We start from the raw sequence: 25968 nt of genomic DNA on the forward strand, positions 1-25968 counted from the left end.
GCCCTTGTACACAAAAATCGAACTTTTCCACAAGAAATCTGGAAAAATGTATTAAATAGCTCGGAGAGTAAACTCGCGGACTCCCAACACTGAAGCGTGCAGTAAAATTCTGAAGATGGCTGCCAGAGGCGGGACTTATGGAGAGAACTGTCATTGGATGGGGGCAGTATGACCCAGAGGACAGTGATTGGTTTAGAGGAGAAGAACAAGTTACTTCTTACCCGGTAACGTTCTTTCGATGGGATGTTCCTCCGACGTATTTCTTTTCTTTGATAATTCGTCTCCTGCTTGCTGGCCTCGGAAATTTTTTTCTCAGTAGAGTGCGCTGCGCATCGACGTCCGTCGAGTTGGGGTCCCTCGACAGCCACCGTATCGGCGCCGACGTCACCATGCCCATAAATAGCCACGCGCAGCGTCTGTTGCTCAGTTCCGTTTTGTAGCATAAGATAAATCCTGCATGAATTGGTTATTGACCCTGAAGGAGCGTAAGCTGCAACCACAAGGGAAGTATTACTGCAGGGATGGATGGGAGGGGTGATAAGGAATACGTCGGAGGAACATCCCATCGAAAGTACGTTACCAGGTAAGAAGTAACTTGTTCTTCGAAGGGATTGTGTCCTCCGACGTATTCCTTATCTTTGATAGACTCCCATAGCAGTGGTGTGTAATTGAAGGTGGGAGTAAAAACACCATGTTTCCCTTTAGGAATGAACAGAATGTAATACGGCTTTGCCAAACCTAGTCTCTTGACTAGAGGAGGAATCCAGGTTGTAAAATCTTTCGAAGTTATGTGCGGACGACCATGTGGCAGCCGCACATATGTCTAGAACCGGAACCCCTCTTTGGAGGGCCGAAGAGGCTGCTCTACCCCTGGATGAATGAGCCCTAAGATTTTGAGGAGGCTCTTTCCCTGCTAGTTTGTAACATTCCAGAATGGCCAAAATAATCCATCTGGAAATGGTCTGTTTTGTTATCGGTAGTCCCAATTTGTGCCCCGAGTAACCTACAAACAGTTGGTCTGCTTGCCTAATCCTAACAAGTCTGCTGATGTAAAAGCTTAAAGCCCACCTTGGGTCCAGCCAATGTAGCCTTTCTTCCTCTTTCCCTGGATGGGGAGGAGGATAGAATGAAGGTAAGGTAATTTTCTGAGTGATGTGGAATTCAGAAACCACCTTTGGGAGGAAATTAGGCTTCACCTGTAGGACAACTTTGTCTTAATGAAAAATTGTATGAGGGAGTTTACAAGATAGAGCTTGTAATTCGCTCACCCTTCTAGCAGATGTTAGTGCCACTAATAGGACAGTTTTAAGGGTGAGAAATCTTAGCGAACAAGAGGGGAATGGTTCGAAAGGAGTACCCATCAGGAAATTTAAGACTAAATTTAAGTCCCATAAGGGAACTTGGAATGGTCTTGGAGGATAGACATTAGTTAATCCCTTTAGAAATTGTATTAATAAGGGTAATTTGAAATACGATGGCTCCTCTGCAGTGCGCTTGAAGATCGATAGCACTGCGAGATAGCCCTTGATAGTGCCAACTTGAAAGCCTGAATTTGCCAAATAGAGTAGAAAGGATAACACCTTTGGTGTACCACATGAAAAGGAGTCGATATTCTCTTCTCTACATGAGCTGCAAAATTTGTTCCAACAGCAGCGGTATAAAGACTTTGTTGCTGGCCTTCTGGCAGAAAGCAACACCTCCATGACATCATCAGGGAGGTCCTAATCCTTGTATCTCAACCTTTCAGAAGCCAAGCGTGAAGGTTGAGGGTTCTGATGTCTGGATGGAGAACCTGACCTCCCTTCTGTGAGAGAAGATTCTCCTTGAGTGGAAGGAGAATTGGAGGGCAAATGGACATGTCCAGAAGGTCCGGGCACCACGTTCTCCTGGCCCAGTCTGCGGCAATTAGGATCATGGTCCTCCAGAATCTTCTCAACCTCCTGATCATTTGAGAAATGACAGGGACTGGTGGAAACGCGTACAGGAGTGGAAACTCCCAGTCCACTACGAACGTGTCCCCTAGAGCTCCTCTCGGGGGAAATTCCCTTGAACAAAACAGATCGCACTTCCTGTTGGTACTGGTGGCGAACAGATCCACTTGAGGGGTTCCCCAAAGGGCGAAGATCTCCTGAAGCACTTCCTGAGCTAGTTCCCACTCGTGGGAGACTGTGCCCTGCCTGCTCAGAGCGTCCGCCGTCAAGTTCTTCTCTCCGGCTAGGTGAACTGCTGATAGAGAGATTCCTTCTTGAATTGCCCAAAACCAGAGCTGCATTGCCTCTCTGCACAGTGGCAGTGATCCCACGCCTCCTCTTTTGTTGAGGTAGTGCATGGCCACTGTGTTGTCCGTCATTATCAGGACATTTTCTCCCTGTACTGATGGCAGGAAAGCTTTCACCGCTAGTCTGATAGCTCTCAGCTCCAATAGGTTGATGTGTAGTCTGGACTCCGATGGAGACCAACGACCGCTGATGGTCAAGTCGTTGGCATGGGCTCCCCACCCCGAGAGTGAGGCGTCCGTGACTACTGTTATCTCCGGCCATGATTGCCAAAATAGTTCTCCTTTCAAAATGTTCTCTCGATAAGCCCACCATTGAAGGTCTCGGGCTACCTTGTCCGGAATCCGAAGGAGATCTGTCATTTTTCCTGAGAACTGCGACCACTGGGTTCTTAACTGCGTCTTGAAAGATGACTTGATTGATCAGGTGAGTCGTGCTCCGATTCGAAGTAACCCTGATATTGGTTGAGAGTTGATTTTGCAAAATCAACGTGTAAGTTTGATTAGCCAAGAGTAAGGTTAAAACATGCCTGGGGTATTGTCCACCCTAGCAGGATTTTTCCCCTGCGGTAGACAATCTTTGGAAACTGGCCCGGTTGCGCCACCCGTGGGAACGCCGGCGTATGAGATGTATGTGAAATATGGTGTGGGAGCGATAATATTTTGTGAGACTTGGCATAGGCAAAGCAGAAAACAGGAGGATCTTCAGTGGCTGAATCATGGGACTTTTGAGATGACGAGACTAGATCATTTGGAGAAGGTGTTGATGAAAAAGAAAACACGCCCTGCAGCATTTGATATCCTTAGGGACTGGAGAAGGGAAGCTATGCTTCGCTGGAGAAGTAGAGAAACATACGTGCAGGCATAAGTCGAAAGCAGAAAGAGTGAAAAGAGGAGGAGGAGTGGAATGATAGTTTGAGAAAATCAAATAGATGCGATCAGTTGAGTATAGAAAAGATATACCCACAACGAGAGTTGCTTTCATCAGACAAATTGATAAATAAAATATTAACTGATACAAAGCAAGGCCCAATGGGAGAGACTAAAAAGACCACGTAACTTTTGCTCAGCCCTCTCCAGTTGCTCAGCCCCTCCCAACTGACCAAACCCCAGCACAGCCACAGACCACAGTCAGCGCCTCCCATTAGCCAGTCAGCGCCACAACGGTCATTTCCTGTTCCCATTGTCCAATCTGCACCTCCCTCCCTAGAGATCGTTTCTGTCCCATCTACCCCTCCTGTGATTGAACTTGAACTTGTTGAAACAGACGAAGGGGCCGGACAAAGTGGATGTGCGAGAGTGACCCGTAGTGCGATCAGCAAGGAGAGAAAGTGAGAGTTGCAAGAACAGGCCGAAATGTATATAAACGGGAATGATGCAACGTCAGCGCTAGCTTCGATGTATGACTTCAGAAGGAGCAATGAAAGACAGGTAGTGTTGGAATGCATGGGGGAATATTTAGTGGCGAGATGGAAACAGTTAATTGGAAAGCTACCACTGCAACAATTGTTGGATTTGAATGCATTAGCACGTTGTAGAGGGAGAGATGAAGAAATAAGGGAACATGTAGACCGACTTTTTGAACTTAAGAATGAACTTGATGATGAATATGCTGAAATGTTTGCCACACCAGGGTATAGGAGTTGAGATATTAGGAGAGACAGGACGGAAGCGGTGGAGCCCTATATACAGCGGCAATATTTGCCGTTGTCAAGACAGACAGGCGACAGACTAAAAGTATGTATATGCGTTGAAATGGATTTCAGATCCTAGTATCCCCACAATGGAAATACATGAAATGTTTGATGAATATCCCTCGTCAATGAGGATAGAAGCACTACGAACAATAGTTGAGGTGCTACTCCAGCAAGTGGCGGGACACAATAGAGGGAGAGGAAATGCACAAGGCAGAAGTAATTTTAACATGCATAGAGGGCCTCTGGGATTGAATCAGTGTGCGTATTGCAGAGAGGAAGGTCACTGGCGAGCGCAATGTCCACATCTGCAAAATAGAAATGGGTATGGCCAGAGAAGACAGCATAGGGGGCATCCAGGAACTAATGGGCAAAATAGAAATAGCATGCAACAGCACCAGAATGGTCAAGGGAATGGTACTCAAAATCCGAACCAAGCTCAGAATCAAACTTCTACTCAGAATCAGAGCCATCAAAACACGCAAAATGGAAATAGAGGAAGGGGCGGGAACATTTTTGACACCCAATCAAACGCGTATTATAATAACATCAGCGATTACACATCGGATGATTTGTTGTTTCCCCAATAGGACAGCCCAAGACAGGGGTCGGAACCAGTGTCTATTCCCGTGAATCAGAAAGGACCCTACGTAGAAATGAAAGTCGGGAATGGAGAGCATAGCTTTCTCGTAGATACGGGGGCACAAAAGTGCTCAATAGATCATCACTTGGTTCCAGAAATACCAATGTCAGGGCAAAGAAATATTTCAGTAGGGTTCGCAGGCACCCCAGTGATAAATCCCGTGTCCCAACCAGTAGCAGTGACATTAGGCCCATTCACTGAATATTGTCCATTTCTCTTAAAGAATTGTGGGGAGAATCTTTTGGGGTTAAATCTATTGAAAAAACGGAGTGCAGTTATCCACTGTACGCCAGACGGAGTATTTTTGACCATTTCACCACAAAATGTACCGGTATCTGAATTTGTGTCCAAAACTTTGCCAGGAGAATTGAGTGAAGTGCCAACTTGTATATGGGCGATGAATGACAATGATGTGGGATGCTTGAAGATAGAGCCAGTGAAAATTGCCCTGAAAGAAGGAATAACGTTAACACATATTCCACAGTTTAATATCTCAGCAGAAGGAGAGAAAGGATTGAAAAGTATTGTTTCTGATTTGGTAAAATTGGGAGTGATTGATGAGATTACAGGCAGTACTTGTAACAGTCCCATTCTTCTGGCGTATAAGAAAGGAGGTACTGAGGTACTGTATCATTTCATAATTGATCTGCGTGCATTAAACAAGGTAGTAAGTCCTCAATTCCCATTGGTTCCAGATATCACCATAATTTTGACAATGATTCCTGCCTCGGCTGAGTACTTTAGTGTTATTGACTTGAAGAAGGCGTTCTTCAGCATTCCAGTACACAAGGAAAGTAGATATTTGTTCGCCTTCACACTAGGAGGAGGATCATTCACATTCACACGCATTCCACAAGGCTACACAGATAGTCCGAGTATTTACAGCAGAGCATTGAAAGAACTAGATATGCTAGAATTACCGTCAGGTTGCGTATTGTTACAGTATATAGATTATTTATTGATCGCTACAGACACAGAGGACATTTGTAAAAAGAGTACTGTGTTATTATTGACCCATTTAGCAGCGCAGGGCCATAACGCAAGCTTAAAGAAATTCCAATATTGTCGAAAGGAGGTGACTTATTTGGGTTACCTACTTTCGAGAGAAGGGAGAAGACTGACGCCAGAAAGAATAGAGAGCATTTCTGGTATGCCTATTCCAAAGACACAGAAAGGAGTCAGAGCCATAATAGGCATGGCTTCTGATTGTCGGCAGTGGATTGTAAACTTTGCATTGATTGTGAAGCCAATGGTGGAGTCGACAAAGAAGGACGTTGTGATGCCTTTGCAGTGGAATGAAGAATGTCAGAGAGCATTCGATCTGCTCAAAACTGCATTGTGTTCTGCTCCAGTTTTGGGCACACCAAATTATGAAAACGTTTTCAGATTGTTTGTACAAGAGAGTGAACGTTGTGCGTGGTCCGTTTTGACACAGGAACAAGGTGGGAGAAATAGGCCATGCGCCTATTTTTCTTCCGCGCTGGACCCTCTAGCGCGCGCACTACCAAGATGTTTGCTAGCTGTTGCAGCGGCTGCTGCATCAGTGAAACAAACCGAAGGAACGGTATTGGGGCAGAGCAGTCTTCACTTTATGCAGTGCGTGCGGTCCATGGCATTGCAGATTATCAGCATAGGCCCTGCTGTGAGCCAGGGTGCATTTGGCTTTGGCTTAGTTGAGCCTGCATGCGCCTCAGCCGAGATTCCCCCACTCCCGAGGGCTGAGTAAGTGAAAGCGAGTCTCAGTCACGCCATCTCTGTAACTGACTGTGAAAGTGCAAAGAGCGGGCCAGTGACCCTGGTCTCCCGTCTAACTGAAAGGCCCAGGCGCTGCCTCTACAGTACACCGGAAGCTTTTTGAAGGGTGGCTGCAGCGGCCGAGGAGTACACCGACTTCTTGACCCGGGATGAAACACTCTGATGTTTGATCTACAATCCTGCTCACTTGATGTCACGCATGAAACATCTCTAGTACTGCTACCACAACAAATTACGTATTTAAACTAGAGACACAAGTCAAGGTTCCAATTTGAACTGCGACTTAGTAGCAAAGTGCAGTATCCTGAAGATGCTTAACCGACACTGAGAAACGGTTCACACTGGATCCACTTATCGGTACTCAACACCAACGAAGTGGTTTTGGCACGTCTATTATGCACCCAAAAGGGATAAACCATCCACAAACTCACACTGTTATGTCAACATCAAGTCTTCAAGTGTCCATCTAATACCATCACCAATTGGGTCAAGGGCGTTCGTAGGCCTTGGCTCAACTATCCCCCTGAAGAAGTGACTACAACTAGTTTGAATCTTGGAAGGAACGAAACATGTTGGGTCTATACAGATACAACTGAGTAGTATTTAAATGAGTATCAATTAACCTTGATGCACTCTATATATATGGTTACTGAGGCATCACAATTAGAGACATTGTTCAACAAGGGTTTCTATATGTATATATTGTGAGGTTTAATGTTCAGCGAAGAATGAATGTTACAAGTATTCAAGAACTGTTTACATGTTGACCTGTACACTTGAGGTTAGTAGAGTACCTCATAGTAGAGATACAGTTTTCTCCTTGATGATGAATACCAAGCACTGTCTATGAAGCACTTGTCACTTTAGCTAGTTTTCTATGTTAGTTTTTATGTGTTTTTATATGATTACTATTTATATTAAAATTTGCTTTTGAAACAGAATTACTGATGAAGTCAGGTTGAATTCTCCTAAAACTTCTGTTTTTTAGGTTTGCACTTCCCCCACAGATGTGAGTATCCCACCAATATCCAGCGAATTATGTGTCTATAACCTAACTAGCGAGGTGGCCTCTCTTTTGTTGAAAGTTCATTTACGTCAGGTTAAAACCACCCCGCTTTTTCTGCTTATACCTGATTTCCCTCCCATTTTTCTACTTAACGGTATTGGGGCACACCTTAATTATAAAGGTGCCACATGCCATAGACGTTCTACTAAATAGAACGTAGCCGCAACACCTCACCTCTGCTAGATTGACTAGATATGAAATTGTCCTTTTTGCGCCACACATCCAAATTATGAGGTGTAGCGCTTTGAATCCTGCAGAATTAATGCCACTTCCCACGGAAGAACTCGGTGAGAATGATACACCTCCCCATGATTGCTTAATGGTTACTGAGGAAGAAACAAAGGGGAGAATTGATTTAAGAGATACCCTGCAAAAAGAGCCCGATGGAGAACTGTTTTGTGACGGCTCCTGTTTTAAACTACCTGATGACACATCAACTGCTGCCTATGCCATCACCACGTTAAAGAGTATTGAAGAGAGTAAAAGAATCCCCTACAACTCTGCACAAGCGGAGGAGATAATAGCCTTGACCAGAGCCTGTGAGATTTCTGAGAATCTGAGTGTAAACATATACTGACAGCCAATACGCCTTTGGCGTGGTTCATAACTTTGGCTGACTTTGGGCTGAGAGGGGTTTCTTGACATCGCATGGTGCCAGAATTCAACATGGCCCTTTGATTGTACGATTGATGTCTGCACTCACGTGTCCGAAGCGCCTAGCAATAGTGAAATGCAAGGCGCATAAAAAAGTAACATGCAAAATGGGAGAGGGAAACGCATTTGCAGACAGCATCGCGAAACAAACTGCCACTGACTTGAATACCAAAATGTTAACAGTACAGTCGGAAGAAGTGCCCTGCATGATAGAGAATGGAATTGCTACTGTCAAGGAAATGCAGTCAGAAACCACTGCAGATGAAATACAAGGGTGGGCTGAGGGTTCTGCTGAATTAGATCTAGAGGGTTGCTGGGTACTATGTAACTGCAATGGTCACGATGGCCCACAGCCCTAATCATATTTGTGGCAGAAAAATAGTCCAGCATCTAGCCACAGTATGGGAGAACACGCACATATGGAAAAATGCCGAGAGGATGGTTCAGAATTGATTCACGTGCCTACAACACAATATGGGGAAGGGAACGGTGACTCAAACAGGCAGTTTTGGCCCTCCCTCTATGCCTTTTGAGGTGATCCATTTTCATTTCCTAGAGATGGAGAGATGCCAAAACTTGAAGTATGTCCTAGTAGTTATATGAGCATTCAGTAAATGGGTGGAAGCATATCCATTAAAAGAGTGTATCGCCATGAGCACTGCAAAAGTAATGTTGAAGCAGTACTTCTCCTGTTTTGGTCTGCCCAGTGTCATATGGTCAGATAATGGTCCGCATTTTGTGGGCGCAGTAATATTGCAGATTTGCGCAGGTCTCCAGATCGATAAGCGATTCCATTGTTCTAGACACCCCATGAGTGCCGGTCTTCTTGAACGCCACATGGGCATCCTGAAAGCCAAAATAAGCAAGATCTGTGCAGGAACAAGTTAAATTGGGTAGCATTACCAATAGCGTTACTGTGTATGCGTACATCTGTGCAGGCAAGAACTGGGCTCTCCCCACATGAAATAGTCATGGGGGGACCGGCGAATGTTTGGTGTGCACCGCAGCCGAAACGATTGAGGGAGCTAGAATACCCTGGGCTCAGCATTTATTGTAATCTTTTAATACAAAAATTGTGTTTGATTCATCAGCAGGTGCAGGAGGCATTACCAATCCGGTATACTGGTCCGGGGCATTCACTGGAACCCGGAGACTGGGTACTGGTTAAAAACTTTGAAAGGAAGACATCGCTTGCACCAAGGTGGCGTGGACCCTACTTGATCCTCTTGACCACGCAGACTGCAATCCGAGTGGATGGGAGGAAAGCGTGGATTCATGCCACGCACGCTAAAAAGGTCCCGTCACCATCTGAAAAACTGCCTGATCGAGACGACCAGAAAGAGACAGCGATCCCAGAAACGAAAGAGACGGTGGCCAGTTCTTTGCTACAAAATCTGCCTGATCCTGAAACAAAGCCTGAAAAGATTGCGGTAAAAGAGGAAGGGCAAAGAGTGCCCCAATGCTGTCCAACAGAATCTGCATCACTGCTGGCTGACACAAAACGTGTACCGCTTTGGCGCCCACCATCTATTGTTGCGCCACAGCCTGAAACGAAATCTGCATCATCAGTTGGGTGCCCGCCATCATCTGTCATTGCGCCACAAGATGACTCTGAGCTTGAGTCTAGAAGTGCATCTGCACTATTCATTGATCACACGATACCAGGAGCAAGGCGGTATAATCTGCGGAACAGAAAGAAGATGTGATCAAATCTTCATTTCTTTTGATATCTTTGTTGCCTGTGTTTCCTATCACGGATGAAAATGGTACTGGAGGCCTTGAGGAGAGTGGCGCGAGGGTTGTGCAAATCGGACAGCCCAAAAAGCGAGGCTCCTCGGTGCTAAAAAAATCCATGTGCTGATCTCCCCTTGTGGACGAGAGGGGCTCACATGGTACGAAGGCAATTGATAACTGCTCTAGAGTTCTTTGAGCAATGTGCAAATGCACAGAGATCTTGCCCCACATATAGCAATCCAGACTGCTAAGAACTGGCAGAATAGACTGTGGACAATTACCGAACTTATTGACATTCGAACGAGTGCAACGAGAAGAGATATCCACGACGAACATTGCTGAAGAAGAAGAATCTAGAGAGAAGAATGCCGGAACCAGTTGTTGCCCCCTGCTGCACCACTGCTGATAATGAGTTAAACATAGCGCATAGAAGGTTACAAAAAGGAAATTGTCAGAAAAACTGTATGCTGATCTTAACGATAATAATGTGCATAATGAGTCTATTACCACCAATAATGACAGTATTGGTATTATGGTACTTGGAAGAAATACACCCATTAGAAGTGCTCTTGCCCGTTAGAAACATTTTCACTACTGAAATCCTGGTTCATCTGATTACTTACACCTTATCCCCAATGGAAGAAAGACACAGGGAAGGTTATGGAAATAACACATTACTGCTAATAATGAATATGACACACTCGATATTAAGAAAAAATAATTGTTGGGTCTGTGCCCACTTGCCGCAGCATGGTGGTAAAGGAATTGGTTGGTATGTGCAGCCCCTGCCATTGAGTTCTGCATGTTACGCTTCTTTGAGTGCATTATATTATGGGAAATGGACGAAAGTGAAACCGGTCAACTGGACAGAACAAACATGAATGATTACACCAGTAATGATGCCACAAGATAGGTTGTCTGTGCCATATAAATCATCTGTGATCACATTCCAGATGAATCCCGAAGGAAATAAAAATACAGTGCCCCCCTCCTATACAGTAAATTACAGTCCGCAATCCGTCCCTTTTTGCCTAAGGAAGAAGGGTTCTTATTCGGTGGGAACATTCACTAGATGCATGAATATAGCAGGAGATTCTGTTTATTTTATATGTGGAGAAAAAGCGTATCCCTGATTACCTAGAAACTGGGGAGACACTTGTTATGTAGAATTCCTATTCCGTGGAGTATTCCTCTCAAGAACAGCAGACATAGCCAAACTGGCCAGGTCAAGACCCCGAAGAAATGAGGAAGGAGGTTTGATCGTAGAGGATATAGCGAAATCATTCATACCATTTTGGGGTCAAGCAATAAACTCTTATAATATAAGACGACTGTCCAGAATATTAGAGGAAACAATAAATGGAACGACAGATATATAATATGACCTTAGAGGAAAAAGGAATCAGATTAATGTCACTCCAAAATAGAATGGCTCTTGATGTAATTCTGGTTGATCGTGGTGGTGTTTGCAAAATCGAGGGATCAGCGTGCTGCGTATTTGTAAGCGACTCCTCTACGATTTTCGAAGCAATAAGACCATTGCACGTTTTAAGCTCTGACCTTCACCCTCCTGAAAGAAGTTGGGAATTAAACATAAGTTCCTGGTTCTGGGAAGTATTACGATCATGGGGATGGAAATTATTTGCGATCCTAGTAGCAGTGCTAGGAATATTCATGACATGTTGCTGCTGCATACACTGCTTACCTATAATATGCACTGAAATATGCGAGGCATGTGTATAGATGATGGAAAGGAAAAACACTACTAAAACAAACACTTATGGTAATGATGAATCGAAGACAGTAAAACAAATTCATGTCAATCAATATTGATGACAATGAAGAGGAGACCAGTAGTGTGCAAGATTCAGAATCTGATTCAGATACTTGGTCAGAAGAGGATACAATGTATGGATGAGGCGTTTGGCCTATGGCCAAAAGGAGGGTTTGTCAGTCCAGAAAAAGTAGACACCCCTCGATATATGTAGCCATAAGCTTGACTGAAGTGTGGCCATTTTAAGGTGAATGAAATCGCCATTTTGTTTTCTCTAACGGTTGCCTTTGGCCTTCTGTTAAAACTGCTTTGCTGAAATATTATTATGCTCCACTAGTGCATAACGCAAGGCCGTGAGAGACATGTTGAAACATAACGCAGTAACCCAGCCAAAAATGCCCGGTCTCCTCCCTCACATATCCTTGGAAAGTAAGCAACAAGGCATTCTAATCAGTACAGCAGGTGCCAGCTAGTCTCGAAACACAGTAGAAATGCTAGAAGCAAACATTAAATGACTTGAATTATGCTCTTCTTTGCGGCTCCCCCTTTCCTGAGCCCTGTAGAGCTCTGGGGAGCAAGTTGACCGCCAGCACACAAATAGAAACCAGGAGATAGCAAGGCCTGGAATGTGTCTCTCCCCTACGCACAGCTTGCTTGCAGAAACAGAAGCATTGTGTTCTTTAAAACAAAGACTTATGTCTGTAGGCTCACAAAATTGCAAACTGTTGCTAAATGAATGTTTGAAGGTGTCATACTCGTCACCATTGTCAATCATAGTGCCCAGTTCAAAGGAAACGTATTAGGGGTGGTATTGAATGTGTCACTATTGATAGTAAGATGCTTGCTTTGTATATATGTAACAGTTGTACGTTTTGCTCTGGGTCTTGCGTCCCCCGGGGTTTGGAAACACACGTCGGAACATGTGGGACCCAGTTGACCAACTGAGACTATTTGCTTTGCAATAAACCCTAGATTTTGGGAATACAACCTCGTGTCTGGCGTATCAGTTTGTGTGTGGTGATTGTGCCTTGTTTCCATACACGAGGGTCCCTCAGGGGCCCCTTCCGTAAAAGCTGAGCGTTTTCACTTCTTTAGCTACTGTAATTGTGTTGCCATCAATGTTAAATGCAGCGTAGTCAAGGTTAGGTTTTTTTAGGTTGGCAGCACAGCAGAGGAACAATATCTCTGTTCATCATTTAGGCAGAGGCCATGGGTTGCCATCCATGCCTGAATGATGAGGTATATTTTGTTTACCAAGGCCGTATCAGAGACAGAATTGCGCGAAAGGGCAGAGACAGAATTTCCCAACTTTATAAAGTAAAAAGCTGGAAATACGACTCCAACCCCCAACTACTACTGCTAATCCCATCAACACGAGAGAAACACCCTTGGTAATGGAAGTCCATGCCGCTGGGCTGTTCTAATTCAAACACCAGGAATTAGCCCAATTGATTGAAGGATATGCAGATGGTTCTCCCCAAAGCCTGGATGTGTGCTGGGAGTAGTCCATAAAAACTAAACATCCCCCAGAAGTGTAATACGGCTCAAGCCTTATAGACTGAGTCCAGAAAGTAAATCATCCTTGAAGAGCTCAAAAAAGGTTCTTGACTGGGTGTTTTACAGCGAGTGGTCCTCACTTGCCATCCTGGTTCCACAGCCTGATAAAACCTGGCTGTTTTACATTGATTTCCGGCATCTCAATGATCCAATGCTTACCCAATGCCATAAATAGGCGAATTGGTTGCGACAATAGGCAAGACAAACCAACCCGGCAAAGTGCCATCTGGCCCAGTCCAATTGAATACCTGGGGTTCCAGGTTGGAAATGAACAAGTCTTAACCCAAAAGGTCATAAATAGAGACAGTCCAGAAAGCTACCCGAATGATAAAAAAAACAACAACAAAAAAAACATATGGGCTTTCCTTGGTCTTGTCAATACTACCGACGGTGAATGTCAAACCTTTCGGACAAGGCTGGACTCTTGATCGGCTGACTGGGAAAAAGCAACCCAAAAATCATCCAGTGGAGCAGCCCTGTTCAGGCCGCTTTTAACCAGCTCAAGGAAGTTTATGTAACATTAACCATGACAGACTTTTCTAATGAGTTAATTCTTCAGACAGACGCTTCTGCTATTGTCCTTTTGACAGTACTATCACAAACACAGGAGGGGGGGCAGAAATCTGTTCGCTTCATCAGCTGGAGACGATTTCGCTGGGCAAGGAACTGCCCAGTAGTCAAACTAGAATGCTTAGCCAACCGTACTAATTATCGGACCAACAGTTTAAATTGGTGACTGATCATGTCGCATTAGTATAGATAGCCAGGAATAAGGACATGAATCCTCATATCCGGAGATGGTTCTTGGTCCCCCAGAAGTTCACCGTCTCCAGAGCCCTGGTTCTCTCTAGGCTGGACTACTGACACAGCCTCTTTCTCAATCTGCTTTCCTCTAGTCTCTGCCCTCTGCAACTAATCCAGAACAGGACTACAGGACTTCTCCTTAGCCCATTGACGGTATCTCTCCAGCACTGAAATCTCTCCACTGGTTCCCCATGTCTGCAAGGATCAAGTTCAAGACCCTCTGCATCGTCCACAAGGCATTCTGGGGTTGGAGCCCACACTACATACTCTCTTCCAAAATACCTTGCTTCTCAAGCCCTTGGCTCAGCTAGCTCCAACTCTGAGGGTCAAACGCTTCTCCAGGCAGAGAGTGGGGGTAGATCTCACTATTCTGCAGGTGCCTCCCTCTGGAATGGCCTCCCTGACCCTCTCAAACTTGAGCCGACCATCTGAAGTTCTGAAAGCTGCTCAAGTCCTTCCTTTTCTCCTAGGCTTTCTCATTCCCTGCCGACTTAAGCGTCTGCTGCGCAAACTGGTTGTATGGTACCATCAAGAGTCTCACTGGGAACCATGCTCCTCCATGATCAGTCTCCCCTGCACTGCCTCTGGGCCTACCATGCAATTAGGGGCTGTATCTGTAGCCCCTACACCCCCCTGCCTCCTTGAACGAACGCAGGGCTGTGCTGCCCTGGCTGCACTTACTCAGAGCAAGGATGCCCTGATTGCACTTCCCCCATGTGATGCTGGAAAGGCATTGGATAGACAGGGCCTCTATGATCTTGTTCTGTACTTCCTTATCCTATGTGTTCTGTGTTATTTTCAGCGCAAGAGTCTATTGGGACCCCTAGCAGTGCAGCTCTTCCGCTTCTTGGTTGTGGTGAACATAGACCCTTGGATTACCCTTATGGCACCCATGGGTGGGGGTACAACCCTGTACTCCTAGTGTATGTCTTTGGGAACCTGTGTGAGGCCCACAGAGTAGGGTATGGGCTGGTGGCAGCTCCATGCTGAATTTGACAAGTGCTCCGAGTATCCTTCATTTTAGGATACCCAGGCCCGGCCATAGGAATCAGTGGATTCAGGAGATAATATGGCCCCGGGGGCCTCTTGCTTTCTATTACCCGTTAACTTGTTTTCCCAAAGTCCTGGGGAAGCCCCCACTCTGTCCCTTCCCCTGACTAGCAGTTTGGTGGAAGAACCATATATGGTATTGTGGGGAACTCCAGGCCAGCCTGGCTGGAGCCTTCCTAGTGATTGTATGTTGTGGGTACATCCTTGGGGTGGGACCTAGGTGAATAGAGTGTGTAACCAGTATGCATTCTATGTTATGGGTGTCTGATTTCTGTGTGTGTGACACAATGAATGAGACAGCCCTGCCTGAAACTGACATGAATGCAGTGTGGTGTGCTGAAAGGCTGGGTGCTTGCCCCAATCCACATTCCTTGTTATGGGTGTCTGGGTGGAAGTGCATAGCCTGAATGCCCGTGAGCCTGATTGGCTGCCTACCTGCATGCATGAATGAATGAATGAATGAATGAATGAATGAATACCCTTTTGTGTGATTGGCTGAGTGAGCCTGGCTCAGGCAGAGTGAATGAGGGACAGATATGTATATCTGGGGACCTCTCACTTCCAAATGTGTTCAGAAGGTGAAGTCGAAACTTGAAGCTGCTCATCCTTGAAGCCCAACTGGAAGAAGAAGAATTGCTGCTGCTTTCTTCTGACGAAGTCTAAAAGCTGTCCCGAAAGACTGTTGACCAGAGAAGGGGTCCACTGAGAATCTTGTAGTGAAGCACCAGGACATCGAGGCCATTGAAGTCCATTGCGTCGACCAGGGTTTGGAGGATTTCCGTAACCGCTGGAAGCCAGTCGAGTCGTGTTGCCCAGAAGCGGGGACAGCTTGACGCTGTGCTGCTCGCCGACCAGAGCCGCAATGCTCCACCTTGCCTAAGAACATTGAACAAAGGGCTCCCTTGCTGTCACCGTCAACTTGTTTGTCCGCCGGAGAAAGTCAAGGTCGTCAACTACTGAGGAAAGTCCGAAAGTGGGTTTCCCCCAACAAAGACGTCCCGAGGACACGGATGATGTGAATATCCGAAGTCCAGCCCGTGGTCGTGTCCCGATAGCCGAAGCTATCCATACGCCCGCGGCTGGCCCTACATCCATTATCGAGTCACCTTTACGGCACCAAACTCTTTGCACCAAGGTGGACTGCATGCCTCATCTTCACAGGATTTTCATGATCGATCATCGAAGAGCACCGCAGAGATCAAAGCTGCAGTCTCTACGCACGTGATCATCTTTCTTCAAGGAATCTCGATGCCTTGTGGCTCCTGCTTTAAAGGGAGTCCACTCTTGAGGGATCCGTCAACGAACCGAAGAAACTCAGGTACATTGGGGAAGTTGAACATTTTAGCAAGTAACATTAATGGACTGGGCTTGTTGACACTCTTTATTACAGCTTGCCCAGGTGGGGGGGATCCTCACTCAGAACTGTAGCTAGGTAACTGGAGCAAGCATTCTGCCCTTGTTTAACCCAACTTGTCTTCCCACCTATGATCTACGCTGTTACACATTGCTGCATGATTTGTATGCCATTATAACTGCCAGCAGTTGATGAATGTTCAAGGAATAAATAGCTAAGTGTGGTACAACAGACATTTTATATATTTGCCATATTGGAATTGCCAGAGTTCAAAGTGTGTTATTGATTGTGTATACACCCTGAACCTTATTTTCATATAAAGAACTGTGTTAGCACATAACATAGTGTGTGGAAATTCCTTTGTTGGGGGCTTGGGGACTACACTGTACTTAAGAACCAGACTGCATAACCTCCTGAGAGCTTAAGCCTTGGTTGCTCGTCCATTCGCAACCAAATAGAGAACGTTGGGTGGGGTGCTCTGTGTTTCTACTCTGCCATATAGAGGGCACAGATACCCCCTCCAGTTTCTTTTACACCCCTACCTCTCCATGCTACTCCCCCTCTCCCTTCACGTTGTGTTGTCGCGCTTGCACGATCTGAAAGACAAAAGGCCTAGTAAGATTGTTGATCTTGTCCTCCCTCTGTCTCCCTCCCTTGTCTTGTCGCGCCTAGAAGCACTTGCATACAGGTGCGTTATAAATGACTTATCATATCATATTATATCATGTCCTATAGCAATACTCTGTCAAAGTGGAACATCGGCTGGGGAAAATCAGTTTTAAAAATGGACAATTAGGGAATACACAAAAGATGAACCTAGTGAAGAAAACAGGAAAAACACATTTGGCGGGCACACAATGGGCCTCATTACGAGGTTGGCGGTAACCCACCAGTGCCAACAACGGGTTGCCGGCAACCCTGTAACATCGAATCCTGCCGCTTTACTTCCCAGTGCCACTGCGACATTACAAGTCCCGGTGGCACGGGAAGTCAGGCGCCGGAGTTTGTAAGTCCCCATTCCCGTGGAGTTCCATGGAGTCTCACAGGACTCTGTGGGTATGGGGACTCTGAAGCACCGGCAGGCAGACTCGTAGTGTGGAGGTCCGGAAACAAGGGTGCCGGTGAGATTTCTGGCACCTTCGTTTCCGGACCACCACACTTGTAATGAGGCCAAATGTGTTAGCCTATCTAACAACACAGATGTAACAAGGAAATGGCCCAGACAATGCCTGGCATTATTGAGTAATATGAATCAACCACAACACTATAAAAGGAACCAGAAGCAGACCTGCATTGAGGATGCTAGGATGATGTTCAAGAGAGTCGGTGTGTTCAGAGAAGAATTAGCAGTTGGGGAAAAAAGCAGGTGCCCGATACAACGCACCCAATCCCTGAGAAATATCAGCCATCAAGGAGAGCATGATGTTGTGTGCTTTATAGCAAACTCTGGCAAGAGCCGGAGGAAATTGAGAAGTAGTCTGTCAGCCTGCTGGCTGCCCCATGCCCAGATGCTGGTAAGAACCCTGATGCTCCGATAGGCTCATATCTTTAGAGGGGAATCAAGAGCCTATGTTAGGCTTGTGAATACAGCGGAGACTCAAGAGACTGTCCCCTAGAGCATGTATGAAAAAGTTAAAAGCTCTTGCTCCGGTAGTAGAAGGGACCTAGGACTACAGAACCCAGGAGAGCGACTTATCTACAACAGAATCTGTCAGAGCTGGGGGGAATAATATGCTGAGGTGCTTTAAAGACTCTAAGATGGTGAGTGAGCTGAAAGAATCCCATAGGATGGATCAGCCCGGAGATCTTGTTTAGTAGAATAGGGAAAATAACATTGGACTAGTAAATGAGGTCCTATTAAGGAACCCGGCACTTGATTTCTCTTTACCATTCTGACACTGTTAGCCAGACCCTTCCGCTATGTTTTAGGCATATTCCCCTTAGCATGTTTTGGAATTCACCAAACTCCTATGTAAGGTACTCATGGTGGCAAAAGTAAAGACCGACGCAAGTGATCACAGTTCAAGGGTGTTTATTAACTGTATATGCAGGTTGGAAAAACGCCTAATCTAAACCTACATCTAAGATGGGAGCAAGCTACCACCATTTAATTGAAAATAAGGGCCTATACAAAAAAAAACTATTGCCAAACCTTACAACTATATACAAAAAGGGTGTAGGATATTGTTCACAAAAAAAGAAAGATGTGTTCACAAATGATAAGTCAGGTTCTGTTAGCCAGGGGTCTCCCTTCCCCACGTTTTCAGCATGGGACAAGGCGGAACTCCTGAGCACAGCACACTCTTGAGCTTTCCCAGCACGAGACGACAGTCCTGCTTCAAGTATCAGGACTTTCAGTGGTTAAGTCTCTTTTCAATATAAAGTCTTTTGCCTCTGAGGACCGGATACGGTCAAAATAAACAAAAATTCCTTTCCGTCTGCACATTGGGCGATGACTTTTCACCCCTAGATCCCCTGTCTTCCCAGCTTTGATCCACAAACAGTTCTTAGCGTATCAGCACCTTCAGAGATTGTCTCTCCTGCTTCTGAGAATCCGATAGGTTCAAATAACAAACAAAAAGTTCCTTTTGAATTGCACTTGGGGTGATGATTCTTCACCCCTGGTTCCCCCTCTTCCGGGTTTAGACCCCTCTCGAATATTAGCCTCCCTCTGTCCGGTTCACTCTGGCTTGTATTCCAAAGATGTCTTAGTTGGATTCATGTTTTGGTGGGGTGATGGTTTTCCAACCCATGGATTCCCCTCTTCCGGGCTCAGACCCTTCTCGAATGTTTGCCTCCCTCCATTGGGTTCACTCTGGCTCTTATTTGCACGCTTTCTCCTTTTGCTTTCACAGTTCTTTGGGTGAAAGCTTTTCCCCCTTCGATCCATCTCTTCCGGGTTCAAATCTTAGCCTCCCTCCGTCGGTTTCACTACGGCTTTTCAGAAAATTTCACCTGTGACATTCGCAAGTCTTAATGTCCTTTTAAACAGTTCATGTGGACACCCCTCTACCGGGTTCATTTTCATCAGCACACTGTTCATCTGAACTTTTGGCTTCGCCCCTTTTCAGCGGCATCCCTCAGTCGGGTTGTTACTCACCGCTCCGTATACTGGTCGGGGCGTTGATAAAACAACCTCGGAAACTGAAGCATTATGCAGAGGATTAGTGTTCAGCCTCCAGGATTCCAGCTCCCCTGAATTCTAAGATTCAGGCATCCTCTGAAAGAGGAACTCTTCTTTACGATGTACCTCTCCTGCATGAGAGGAACATCGTAAAGAAGATGTTGGGGATGGGACGGGAAGTGGGAGGGGGGGGGGGGAGAATGAGGAGTTTGGGGTGTTTTTGGTTAATGGGAGTTTAAAATGGGAAACAAGCCTATACAGATTGGATTGGAACTTAGAGTTAGACTGCACCTGTGGGAGGAGGAATGGAACTCGTATAGGCCATGGGGGACCTTAAAATAGTTACATGTAACGTGCGGGGGCTTAACAGTTATTTGAAGAGGAATAAAGTTATGTTGTACCTGCGCAGGCAAAAAATAGATATTGCATTGCTGCAGGAAACCCACCTCACACGGGAGATAATGGACACGATTGCTGGTAAATGGAAGGGAGTGCTGGTGGGCTCATCATACTCTGCTTATGCGAGGGGAGTGCTTATTTGGGTGGTGCCACATGTCCCCTTTCAGCGATTACAGGTGATAGCTGAGACAGACGGGAGGATGGTTATACTGAGGGGACTGGTGGAAAATAGGAAAATAAGTATAGTCAATACGTATTCCCCGAACCAGAACACAGCGGCGTACATTAGAACATTATGAACTAATCTGAGCGCATGTGTAGGAAGCACGGTGATCTGGGGAGGGGACTTCAACTGCGTACTGAACCCGAGGGTAGATAGATCGGATGGGAAGATAGACAGTCCGGCCCCTGCTGCCAAGGCGTTACAGACATTGCTGAATGACTTTGGTTTGGAGGATGCATGGAGAGTGAGACACCCCTAGGAAAGGCAATACTCACATTATTCTGCCCCACTGCAGTTATCCACGAGGTTGGATTACGTCTTTACTTCACCTGAAGTGTTAGCAGAGATTACACGGATAGAGTACAAGGCTAGAGTCCTTTCGGCCTCCTCACACCTGATTCTCGAATGGCAATACTGCACCCGAGAGCGAGGATCCCGACATGGCGCCTACGAGCGGAAGCATTGAGAGACCCCTTCTTTAGGGAGGACTTGAGGGAGGAGACAGTAAATTATTTTGAGATAAATACCGGGAGTGTAGACTCGGCGGGAACACTATTGGAGGCCTTTAAAGTGGTGATGAGAGGAGTAGCCATAGCGAAATCAAAGGGTCTACAAGGTGGGATTTTAGCCGAACTACAGGAGACGGAGGAGAAATTAGAAGAGGCATCGAGGGGTGAAGATGATACAGCAGAGAAGGTAGAATTGACAATCCGGTTACAACAAAAATGTGCAGAATATTGGGATAGATTGTGCAACCTCAACTATAAAAAATATGTAGAGAGACAGCATGCGGGAGGTGATAAACCGGGGAGACTTCTGGCGTGTTTATATAAGAGCGAGACCCCCAGAGTTACAATCAGGACTATAGAGAGAGAAGATGGTAGCGTAGTAGACACCAAGGAGGAAGTTAATCAAGCATTTGTGGACTATTATATGGTATTATATGGGGACGATGGCGAGAGTAGTCGCGCTGAGATGGGAGAAATGCTGGAGGACATAGGGCTGCCCAAGATAAGCGAGGAAGAGAGACAAGAACTAGATGCCCCGATTACCTTAGAAGAATTGGGTGAGGTGGTGAGACAGTTGCCTACTAGCAAAACCCCGGGGACAGACAGACTCCCAAGTGAGTTTTATAAAGTATACATGGAGGAGGTCCTTCCCACACTGTTAGGAATGTTAAACGAAGCGTTTGAGACAGGAAGCTTACCAAAGTCACTAAGAGAGGCTGTCATAATACCGCTCCCTAAACCTAACAACCCTGGGCACAGCTGCAGTTCCTATAGACCCTTGTCGATGCTAAATCAAGACTGCAAGATATTGACTGCTGTCTTAGCAAATAGACTAAAGAAGGTTATTGGCAAACTAATACACCCGGATCAAACGGGCTATGTCCCAAATAGAAATATTACCAACAACTATAGACGACTTCAAAGAATTATTGAGTGCAGCAGCGAAAGTGATGATGAAATGGCAATTGTGTCCTTGGACGCAATTAAGGCCTTTGACTCAGTTAAATGGCCATGGCTGCTTGCGGCGCTGGAGCACTACGGGTTAGGGCCTGGATATGTAAGGTGGGCAAAAATATTGTATAGCAAACCACTGGCTAGGGTCAAGACAGGATCTGTGATATCGGGAAAGTGGCAGATTAGCAGGGGAACCAGGCAGGGATGTCCGTGGTCTCCAATGCTGTACATACTGGCTCTGGAACCTCTGGCAATATATTTGAGACAGCAATATGACATCATAGGCATCGAGGTGAAAGGGGAGCGACATCTGATCTCCCTATACGCGGATGACATGCTACTGTACTTGCGATACCCAGAAGAAAATCTCCAGTACATTCTGGAGGTCATGGAGAGATACGCTGCGTTGTCCGGTATAGCGGTGAACACCCAGAAAGCCAGCATGTTCCCATTGGGGAGGTACATAGGGATCCCATCGGAGCGATTGCCTGTAGTGCAAGTACCATGGGCGGTCAGCACATTTCGGTACCTGGGGATAAATATATACCACACAGTGGAAGAGGAGCATAGGTGCAATACAGAAGTAGCCATGGGAAAAATTGAGAAGTGCATGCAATTCTGGGCAAAGCTACCTTTAGCGATGATGGGGCGGGGAGCAATGTTAAACATGGTGGTTCTGCCTAGGCTTCTACACTACTTTGGGAATATACCGTACCTGATCCCTAGGAAATTCTTCACCAAACTGAATAGCATGTGTAGGGATTTTTTGTGGCATGGCAAGTGAAATAGAGTGGCATTATGGAAGCTACTGAACTTCCATGACAAAGGAGGGATAAAATTGCCCAATTATGAGGTGTATTACGTGGCAAGCCAGTTACAATATGTTGCCAAATGGCTCTCTGGTGAGGAGACCTCGGAATTTAGGCTATTTGGGCGCGATTGTGCACCATTTTATCTGAAAGAGATGATGTGGGTACCCAGGACGGAAATGATGGGACGCCCTAAAATGATGCTACTAGGGTGGAAGATGTGGCGTACGGCATGTCAGATGACGGAGAACCCGTCCCCATGCTCTCCACAGGTACCATTGGTTGTATTAACAGGGACAGATGTGCAGCTACGGATGACACTTAGGCACCACTGGGAACCGGTTGGGGTGGCAACAATGGGTGACATTTGGTGGGAGGGCTCGTGTTACTTTTGAGGGGCTGCGGGAAGAAACTGGGTTGCATGAGGGCCAGTATATTACATATTATAGAATGTTACAGAGAATTAAAAGAATATGGCCAGAAACTCTGCTAGAGGAGGAATCAGATGCCACCACAGATATGATATACGCCATAGCTGAAGGGGGCCATGAGATCTCCAGAATATATGAAATGCTGATGTTTAAAGTGGGGAAGGAGGTCACGCAGTTGAGACTAGATTGGGAAACGGAAGTTGGAGCCCCGATGGAGGATGGGATGTGGGAGCGGGCGCAGGGGTATCATAAGAAGGTATCTAGAAATCTGAGACTGAAACAGATCCAACTGTATATAACGCATAGGGCATATATGACACCTTGGAGAATATTGAGGTTTGAGCACGCAGGAAGGCAAGCATGCCCCAAGTGTGATGAGGAGAACGCGGGCATGGTGCATATGTTCTGGTCCTGCCCGGTCATAGAACGCTTCTGTAGGGAAGTGAAATGGAAACTGGAGAAAAAGGGGGTCAAGATTGTAGTGGACACAGTGTGGGCTTGTCTGTTGGGGGGGTTCCCAAGATCACAGAAACTCAAGCATGTGAGTAAACTGAAGGATCTGGCTTATGTGCTTGCAAAAAGGAGAATTGCCATGGGTTGGAAGACATGCCACATGCCAAAAGTGGAGGCGTGGTGGAGAGTCTTACAAAAATGGGCGGAAGCGGAAACCATGGTATGGCAAGAAGCGAGCAGCAAGGGGGGAGGAGGAGACCGAGTCCCTGATGGCCTGGAAATCATTGATAGCTGAGCTGTTTGGATCAATAAGTGGCCCGGCAGAACCTGTAGATAGGGAGACCGTACCGCAGGATGCGGGTACAGAATGTGTAATGTAATAGGCTTATAAAGGGGGGTGGGATAAGGGAAGCATTGGCTAGCAGTTAAGGAAGCATAATGAAACTATTGAAATATGCACTGCTTGTTGGGTTTGTATTGTTTGGTTGTGTTTATAAATCAATAAAAACGTTTAAAAAAAAAAATACGATGTACCTCTCTACTGTTTTCATCAAAACAGGCAGAGGTGTCAATGGCATAAAAGAGCGGGGAAAACGCGCACCGCCAAAGCCAATGCTGCAAAGGAATTACAGAAATGATTAGAAGTGATATGTTAAAGAGTAATGCAACAAGGCAATAATATACTAACTGAAATACCTAGGCAAGGTTTGGAGTAGTGTTAAATATGGTATGGATGAACCTGAAAAGAGGGATTACCAAGAGCTAATGATTTCCAGTTGAAAGAAGAACAACGGCAGGAAAAAATAACAAATAGGAAGGTTAGTATGGGAAGAGTATACCCAGGCGGCACCAGGGTCGCACTGGGGACGGGTTGGTGCATACACAGGAAAGCGACACAATAATACACTTAAGTAAAATTGTTCCAGTAGACCAGGCAGCAACTTAAGGTAAATGTTCCAGGAATCCCAGTACAAGTGTGAGAGATGACTGAAGCAGTTCAGGTAACGTGAAGCAGTAAGTGTTATCCCCAAAATGTAAGTGGAGTGTTATTTACCTTGTATCCAATAACACAAGCACAGCCATGGGCAGAATTTAATTAAATGGGGAACTTCGTAGGACCTGCCATGGCATCCGGGATGAAACAAAGTGATGCGGTGCGCTATGAAATGCAAGGAGGCAGTGACCGCGGGAAAGGCAATCCGGAAGTGTTCCAAGTCGAAGCCAGAAGATGCAAACTGCCGACAGGAGGAAATGCAGACACAGTCCGGGGCCAGTCCGATTCAGCAACGTAGCGTTCTGAGACAAGGCCAGAGGGAAATATACAAAACAGTCCGGGAAACGAAGCGTAGGTCAAGGAGCCAGGAATTCAGCGGAACTTTGCAAAGGGAATTTGCAGAGGACGGAATGGGACCGGAGTGAATGAGTAACGCCACAATTAGCAGCAACAAGCCGCAGAGAGACGTCAGATTTTAAATCGCAGTTGGGCGGGGCTTCCTTACGTGTCCTCCACGCACGGGACACGTCAGCTGACACGGCTTCCTTTGTTGTACAGACAGGCGCCATGGCAACCTGTATCTGTGCCATAGAGAAGTCCCTGAATGCACGTTCCTCTGCAGGGAAGCCGTAGAAAAGGAAGGCACAAAGGATCTTTGCAGATATGTAACACGGGTTCACGATTGCCAATTCTTTCCTTTCACACAACTCTTTCTCTTGTCTTCACTGTGCAGGATTCCCACTTTGACCTTTTCCTTGTGGCTCTCCTAAGCCCTTCTGGTATCGGTAGATAAAAACAGCATTAACGAGAGTCTCTTGAGTGAGCACCCACGTGGTGCCGGACCTCTCTGCAGCTGGTTTTCCCTTGATGTTTCTTGATTTGCCACTTTGCAACTTTCATTCAACACAGTTTGGTTTCTTATCGGTTCTCCCCTCGACTTACCGGCTGTGATGAACCGCCTGGCTTTACCTGTATCTGGAGTCAAGGACGATATACCACGGTAGCAGGCGTCCTTCTCTGTCCTGCTCATCAGTGTAAGCATGCTCTTTGTACCGGTGACATTTGTTGCAACACACTCTGGCTATTGTTTGCGGTCTTATGTTTCCTTCCACAGAGGCTTTGTGGATCTGGGTCGGAAAGGGCACGGTTGCTTCTCGTCAGCCCTTTGGTTCTCGCTGCTTTTCTCCTTGTCTTGAACTGGCGTGCGTCAATAGCTCTCTCATCGTGCGGTCTATCTTGCTCGTCGTGTGCTCTGGTTCTCCACCTTTTATCCCTGTGGGGAAGGGAAAGAGCTGTCAGGTGTGTGTGGTTCCGGTCAATTGGCTGACTTTGCCTGAACTTTGTGTTGGGACGTGTCAGGTAAACAGCCCTAGTGTTAGTCTGTTGTCTTTCGTGGTGCAAGAAAGTATTTGTATCAGAGACAAGGAAGAGAAGGGGGACGCGCTAGAGTGTCTGAATATCTTACGTGGTAGGCTGGGGAAAAGGTGTTATAGAAAGAGGGATACCACGTCTCACCCGTGGGTGTCCCACTTCCACTCACTGAGGACCCCCCATCCAGGTGATGCTGGATGGGGGGTGCGGCACCGCAGCACTTTTCCCCTTTCCACTCCTCTGCACTTGCGCAATGTCACTGGGCCTAAGAAGAACGTTGTCTTGTCCCTCCATGTTCCCCTCCCTTGCCTCATCGTGCCTTGAAACACTTGTGTGCAGGC

The 25968-nt window shown here is 46.2% G+C and overlaps 1 protein-coding gene across 2 annotated transcripts in view; it reads right to left on the reverse strand.

Moving 5' to 3' along the window:
* FOCAD (focadhesin) overlaps window positions 1-25968 on the reverse strand; it is a 2926805-nt gene that overhangs the window by 857946 nt on the left and 2042891 nt on the right. The window lies entirely within an intron of this gene.

This window comes from Ambystoma mexicanum, chromosome 6q (genome assembly GCF_040938575.1).
Source record: "Ambystoma mexicanum isolate Mex_15411 chromosome 6q, UKY_AmexF1_1, whole genome shotgun sequence".
Lineage (NCBI taxonomy): Eukaryota > Metazoa > Chordata > Amphibia > Caudata > Ambystomatidae > Ambystoma > Ambystoma mexicanum.